Below are 8,559 nucleotides of genomic sequence, written 5' to 3'. Positions count from 1 at the left end.
CAAGTTCAAATTAAAACTCAAGTGATAAATAAATTGATATACATATATATATATATATATATATATATATATATATACATATAACAGTTTGACTCAGCTCATAGGACAAACCCATTTCATTAGATATCTAGAAAATATATCTGATGATGTGTTGAGTGCCACTTTCATCTGGCCACTTACTCAAATATATATATATATAGAAATAATTAGGATTCAGTTGAATTAGATACTTAAGTTGAAGTACCAAGTCAGTCCGATATTATCTGCACAGCTTGAAGTAAGATAAATAAAATCAAAATAAATAATAGGCTATCAAGTAGTAATGCAGTACAACCGTTTCAAGCAGCTCCATTTAATTGAACAATGCAGTCATTACATCAATTCAAATGCAGTGCTATCTTCAGCTGCACAAAATACAGAATTTTTTTACAAGTAGGACACATTAATATAATTTTTCTTAAATATTTTAACAGAGTAAGAAGATGGAAGAAATTCATGTTGTCACTATTGTAGCAGAGTGTCTGAGTACTGCATTTGAACCGATATATTGATTGCATTGTTCAATTAAATGAAGCCACCTGAAACAGTTGTACTGCATTACTACTTGATATGCTGTTATTTATTTTGATTATATATATATATAGATAGATAGATAGATAGATAGATAGATAGATAGATAGATAGATAGATAGATAGATAGATAGATAGATCGCTAGCCACTAAACCTTTTTTATTTTCTCTCCCTGTTTATTTCTCTGTTCCTTTCTGTTGAAGACCATAGGCTCGAAATGTAAAAGACTTTCTTACTTCCTGTGCATTAAACTAATACATTTGTTTGTTGTTTACACACCCATCTTCATCTTTTGTGTTTTTGTATATTCTCACTATATATATATATATATATATATATATATATATATATATATATATATATATATATATATATATAATATATATATATATATATATGTACATATACATATGTATGTGTATGCTCTAAAAGGATACCACATGTTTTGCATGTCCATTCTTTCTTTCTAATATGTATCTATCTGCTCATTGATAAACCACTTATAGCCATTCATTGCTAAGCAGCTACAACACTCCTTTTGTTTCAGCCACAGTTCAAGTCAGAGTTTTAGCAGTAAACCAATCTCAGTGCTTATTGTATATACCTACTACATTTCATCATTAGATGCTATTGTGTGTGGATTTGTGTGTGTGTGTGTGTGTGTGTGTGTCTGTCTGTCTGTAATGCACTTTTTAAAATTTTTTTACAGTCAAGATAACTTGAAGACTGTGAATCAGATTCTGAGACAGAAAACTACTACAAAAATGAACAAATTTTTTTAAAACCGATTTCTTTTCTATTTTAATTTCATTTTAAAATTTAAACATCAATTTAAAATATATTTTATATAATTTATAATTTTCTTCTTTTATTTTATCTTTCTTTTTTACACTTAATTTTGGTTTATGAAAACCCATGTCAGTTTTATCAATTTAAAATATTAAAAACTAAATTATATTTAACAGAAACAAATAAAAAGAATAAAGTAAACTTGAATTAAACTTCCAGTCCCTAGTTCTAAAAATACATCATGGCAATTAATGGTAAAGGTGGCAGATAAAACTAAGAATAAATAAATAAAATCAAAAAAGAAAAATAAACATAAAAATGCTTTCATTTATGGTTGTGTACTGAAAGTTAGTAAAGCTTGACTTGGCTTAGCAGACAAATTAAGGGGCAGAGAGAAAGGGGAGGTGGGGTAAAAAAACAAAGAAGTAATTTTGTGAAATATAATTATGAATTCTGGAATAATCTTTTTGCTTCATTGTTTTTTTTTGTTTTTTTTTGCTGGGTTTTTTTTCCGAGACATTTGTTTTGCTATTTTTTTCACTACTTTTAACAAACTTAACTGTTAAAACAAAGATGATTAAGAAATAACCTCATCTTTTCTTTTTCCTCTTCTCCTTCTTCGCTATCATCATTACTGACCTTATCATCCTCATCACTCAAACCTACACCATCATCATCATCATCATCATCATCATCATCACTACTATCAATTTAAATATTCATCTGTATTATCATTTTCCTTTTCTGTTTCAGCTTTGCACTGTCCTTAACAACTTGGAACCCTTGTGGCCAATAAAAGAAATCATTAACATTATTTTTGCTATTATTGTAGTTGTTCTGGTTGTTATTGTTGTTGTTACAATCATCTTTTCACTCTTTATCATTTTCCTATCACTGTTATTAATGCTAATGTAAACAGAATCCTTGTTGTTGTCATTACTATTATTATTATCATCCTCATCAATATCATCATCATCATCATTATTATCATTATTATTATTATTATTATTATTATTAATATTATTATTTCTTTATGTAGTTGTCACTGTTGTTATTACTGATATTGTTGTTGTTGTTTTGTTCTTATTATTATCATTATCTTTTATTTCATTTTTTTTTATTCCTCGTTAGCATAAATGAAATTAAGGATAAAGTAATTTTGTTTTGTGTGATTTCATTAACAATACCAATAGAAAGACAAACAAAAAATAAATAACAAAAAAATAAAATAATTGACAAAGAAAAGACAAAAAAAATATATTCTTTTTCATGAATATTTTTAAATTTTTGTTTTTTTTACATCCTACCACTTTGCCTCTTACATCATAACGAAGCATCAACAACAGTGCCAACAACACCAACAAACAAAGAAATAAAAAGAGATATTTTGAATTTATCGCATTTGTTTTGAGTCGTTAATTAAAGTTTTGGTGGCAATCTGACAGGAGTAGCGTTAATTAAATTAGCTTTGGGTATGTTTTCTTTTGTATTAATTATTTTAAATTTAAATTTTTTTTTATCATCTACTTATTTATGACTAATTATATAGAAAAAGAGACTATACATCCATATATATTTATGGAAATATACACATATGTATTGATGTATATGTATGTAAAACATATATATACATACATACACATGCATATACATACATACATAAATATATATATATATTAATATATATATATATATATTATATATATATATATATATATATATATATATATATATATGTATATGTATGTATGTATTAAACATCATATGCCTTTAGAATATACCCTGTAAAAATTGACCTGTTAGGTTTTATGGTTCACCTGTAACAATTTGATTTCATGTAAGTGCATTATAGCAATGTCAGCCTGAAGAAACCTATGACCTTTGAGGTTATGGACAAATGTAGCAATTAGTAAACATGAAGAAGAGTAAGTGAACTGATTCAAAAAGGGAATTGAACTTGCAGAACGGAGGGACGATTTTTTTTGAAAATTAGCACTAGCCTATGTTAGACTTGTTCCTTCTTTCTTTCTCACTCAACCATTTTCTCTCTCAGCCACCCTCTCCCCGCCCCACCTTGTTCTATCTCTCAAATACATGTATATCTATTGATTTTGAATTTTGGTCTGCAATATCAGGGAGGGTTAAGTTAATTTACATGAACCCCAGTGCTCAACTGGTACTTAGTCGATCGACCCCAAAAAGATGATAGGCAAAGTTGACCTCAGCAGAATTTGAACTCAAGACATAAAGATTGACGAAATACTGCTAAGCATTCTTCCCAGTGTGCTAACCATTCTGCCAGCTCGCTGCACTACACGTTTGCCTTTATTGCTACTTGCATATAAACTATTCCTATGTACATATACATATATACATATACAGTGAAGGCGCATGGCTCAGTGGTTAGAGCATCAAGCTCACAATCAGGAGGTAGTGAGTTCGATTCCTGGGCCATTTTGTGTGTTGTGTTCTTGAGCAAGACACTTTATGTCAGGTTGCTCCAATTCACTCAGGTGTAAAAATGAGTTGCGATGTCACTGGTTGCCAAGCTGTATTGGCCTTCACCTTTCCCTTGGATAACATCAGTGGCATGGCTGGTATGCATGAGCAACTGCTGGTTCTCCCATAAAATGACCTTGCTCAGACTTGTGCCTCAGAGGGTAACTTTCTAGGTGCAATCCCATCGCCATTCATGACCGAAGGGGGTCTTTACCCATTACCCTTATATACGTATTCAAACATGTACACACACACACACATAGGGTGAGTTAGCTGAGGGTAAACAAGTAATGCAAAAAAGGAAATTAAGACATAAGGACTGCATCAAGAAATCCCTGGAGAAGCTAAAAATTTTGGAAAGTGAAAACCTTGTTCTCCATCATTCATTGAAAGGTAAAGTAGTGCATAATGAGGGAGGGAATCTGAACAAAATTATGACAGTTCATGAGAGATATTCATAAAGGCTTTGATCTGAATTCGCCTGAGTATGTTGGTGTTCAGCCAAATTTAACATTTAGTGAGTGTGGGCATGTCTAAGTAAGGCAGGCTTTAGTCATCAGAGAAGGCACGCATGCACACGTGCACACATAAACACACACATACACACAAACACACACAAGAACGTTGTTAACTATGCTTTATATGGTATCTTTACTTGCAGGGACTGTGGGTAAGAATATGCTTCAGGAAGCTTACTAAACTGTCATATGAAGGTTCACCAAAAAAATATTGTAACACATACAGCAACAAAGCACCAATCCTTGCCACATCTGCACAAGTGAGTATAAGTCCATAGAAATACAGAAAAGCCACATCCACGTTGTTCATGTTTAAGAGAATTATCGAGTGTTGGCATTGATTACAGATAAGTTCACTGTCATCACTTCACCATGGGAAAAGTTCACCATGAAGAAAATTTACCAAGAAAATCTTTCCATAGTATCTCACCATTAAAAGTCTAAAACTTTTTTTTGACAAAGAAAATGGTGAATTGATTACAGTGAACTTTCTCTGTAGTGAATTGGTGACAGTGAACTTGCCAGACATGGCTGACATTACTTGAAATTGAGTTGTAGCCATCCTATAGTTTGTGTGTATGAGTGTGTGCACGTCTATCTATCTGTCTGTGTATGCACAATTGTACACACATACACAGAATCACATGCATACACACCCATAATATGTTTTTAAGCTGGGAATTCCGTAATGTATGGCTAAAGAACATAAAGCCTGGTATGAATAACAGTAAACAAAATTTTGTTTCAATTTTTGCATCAAATTCTACAACACCATGTTACTAAAGTTCCTGAGGTATTCAACTAATAAGGAAAATTGTATATACATGGCATCCAAATTAAATTCTCCCTTTAGTAAAACCAAAGATACTTATGTGCAGTGCATGGGTTTGTATGTGGAGGCACAATGGCCCAGTGGTTAGGGCAGCAGACTCATGGTCGGAGGATTGCGGTTTCGATTCCCAGACCAGGCAGTGTGTGTGTTTATTGAGTGAAAACACATAAAAGCTCCACGAGGCTCCGGCAGGGGGTGGTGGCGACCCCTGTTGTATTATTTCAACACAACCTTCTTTCAGTCTCTCTTCCTGTTTCTTGAGTAATGCTGCGATGGACTGGCGTCCCGTCCAGATGGGGGGAACACATATGATAAATATATATATATATTCTTTTATTCTTTTACTTGTTTCAGTCATTTGACTGCAGCCATGCTGGAGCACCACCTTTCAGTTGAATGAATCAACCCCAGGACTTACCCTTTGTAAGCCGAGTACTTATTCTATTAATCTCTGTTCTGATTAACTTCTTTTCACCTTCTTGTACCTTCAGGGTCCACTCTGACACCTCATCACTGATATTTTACTTCTCTTTTTAGCTTGACACAGTTATCTCTCCACCCACACTTTTATACCATGAGCAGCTATGTAGCTCCTCTATAGCAAAATATGTGTTTCATATTTTAACTTCTCGTTTTCTAGCATAAAGACACTTTGCTCTCTCACATGGCCCCACTCACTTTGCTTGCTCATATAGTCCCACTCACATAACCCCATTCACTTTGCTCTCTCACATAGTACCACTCACATAGCCCCACTCTCACGGAGCCCCACTCACTTTGCTCTCTCATGTAGCCCCACTCACATAGTCTCACTTTGTTCTCTCACATAGCCCCACTCCCACGTAGCTCCAATCACATAGCTCCACTCTCATGTAGTACTACTCACATAGCCCCACTCTCACATAGACCCACCCACTTTGCTCTCTCACGTACCTCTACTCACTTTGTTTGCTCACATAGCCCCACTTTCACAAACCCTCACTCACTTTGCTCTCTCTCACGTAGCCCCACTCACATAGTCCCACTTTGTTCTCTCACATAGCCCCACTCTTTGCCTTAGTTGTATGAACCGCATCATGACCTCATTAGTGCTAGTGCCAAGAAAAAAGCCCCAGTACACTGTAATGTGGTTGACATTAGGAAGAGCAACCAGCCATAGAAACCATGGCAAAGCTGACATTGGAGCAAGATGTGGTCTTTGGAACCCTCAGATCCAGTCAAAACCATCCAACCCATATCAGCATGGAAAATGGCTGACAAGGCTATGTAGGTATGTATAACTATACTGAAATTATATCATCCTAAAAATCACTTTTAGTTATACTCTTTTACTCTTACATGTCTCAGTCATTAGACTGTGGCCATGCTGGAGCACCACCTTTAGTCGAGCAAATTGACCTCAGGACTTACTCTTTTGTAAGCCTAGTACTTATTCTATCGGCCTCTTTTTGTTGAACTGCTAAGTTACGGGGACGTAAACACACCAGCATCGGTTGTCAAGCAATGTTGGGGGGACAAACACAGACACACAAACATATACACACACGTACATACATATATATATATATATATATATATACAACAGGCTTCTTTCAGTTTCCATCTACCAATTCCACTCACAAGGTTTTGGTCAGCCTGAGGCTATAGTAGAAGACACTTGCCCAAGGTGCCATACAGTAGGACAGAACCCGGAACCACATGGTTGGTAAGCAAGCTACTTACCACACAACCACTCCTCTCTTTTATCTCCTGAAATGTGAATATTTTTGATATACAACTGCAACTTGAAACTCAGTTCCATTGCAACTGCATAAAATGGCAATTTTCATGACAATTTCTGATAGGCTTCTGGTTTTTGTTTAATCATAGACATGTGAGTTTGTCCTAATTGTGTCCTTGATGCTTTGATATTTCAATAGGTTTCGGCCAGTATTGGCTCAGGCCATATCTAACTTAATAGTACTACCTGGCAAAGTCATTCAAAATTGGTCGTCTTTAATCTTTAATCACCTCCCGGTTATCTTATTATGCTTATTAATGACCTTTAACTTGTATATGACTTCTCATTTCCTATCCCTTTTTTAACTCCCTTTCTTTTCCTTCATTTTTGTCTCATCCATATGTGATGCTTTGAATTTCCAGAAACACTCAGTTTGCTTTGTGTAAATATTAAGTATTTGGGTGTTTTCAGTGTGTGGTACAAAACTATTGACTTTAAGTCCTTGTTATGTAGATCAAAATCATATTCTACTAATATCAAGAAACTAAAACTGGTGGTGAAGGTTAATTAATCACATTACACTTGTATGATTTCTTTCTATGAACTAACAAATGATATCACAAATATATCACCCTCATTTGTATGTAAATATATATACAGATACAGGAGTGGCTAGTTCAGTCCCATTGCATGCCACCTTGGGCAAGTGTCTTCAACTATGGCCTTGGGCCAACCAAAGCTTTGTGAGTAGAATTGGTAGACAGAAACTGTAAGAAGCCCATTGTATATATAGATATATATATATATCCATCCAACCCATGCAAGCATGGAAAATGGACGTTAAACGATGATGATGATATATACATATATATATTATATATATATATATATATATATATATATATATGTGTGTGTGTGTTTGTGTGCGTGTGTGTGTGTGTGTACCTCACACTGAAAGCACCTAAATATTTAATATTCCATCTCCTGTCTTTCTTTTGTTATTTAGATGTATATATGTATGTATGTATTTGTGTCTGTTTGTCTGCCCCACCATCGCTTGACATCCCTGTAACTTAACAGGTTCAGCAAAAGAGACTGATAGAATAAGTACTAGGCTTACAAAGAATAAGCCCTGGGGTTGATTTATTTGACTAAAGGTGGTGCTCCAGCATAGCTGCAGTCAAATGACTGAAACAAAGGAAAAATGAAAAAGAAGAAAAGAATATATAAATGTGTTCATACATGCATACACACGTGCACACACACACACACACACACACATACACAATCATACATACAGAAATATATATATATTTTTTAAGCTCCAGTGATGCTTTAGGGTGTAACACAGCTGCTCAACAATGAGTGCATTGTATCTTAAAGCTGAAACAGCCATAAGCTAATGAAATCAATGAAGTTGAATAATTTTTTATTCCCTTGTCATTATGATTTCTTATTATTGAAATACACATGCACACACACATACTCTCATATACACACATATATATGTATGTGTGTGTACATACACACACATGTATGTATATACACATATATATGTATATACACATAAATATATATATATATATATATATATATATATATATATATATATATAGACACACGTGTATAA

Source organism: Octopus sinensis, linkage group LG7 (genome assembly GCF_006345805.1).
Source record: "Octopus sinensis linkage group LG7, ASM634580v1, whole genome shotgun sequence".
NCBI lineage: Eukaryota > Metazoa > Mollusca > Cephalopoda > Octopoda > Octopodidae > Octopus > Octopus sinensis.
Note: the sequence above shows the minus strand (reverse complement) of the source record.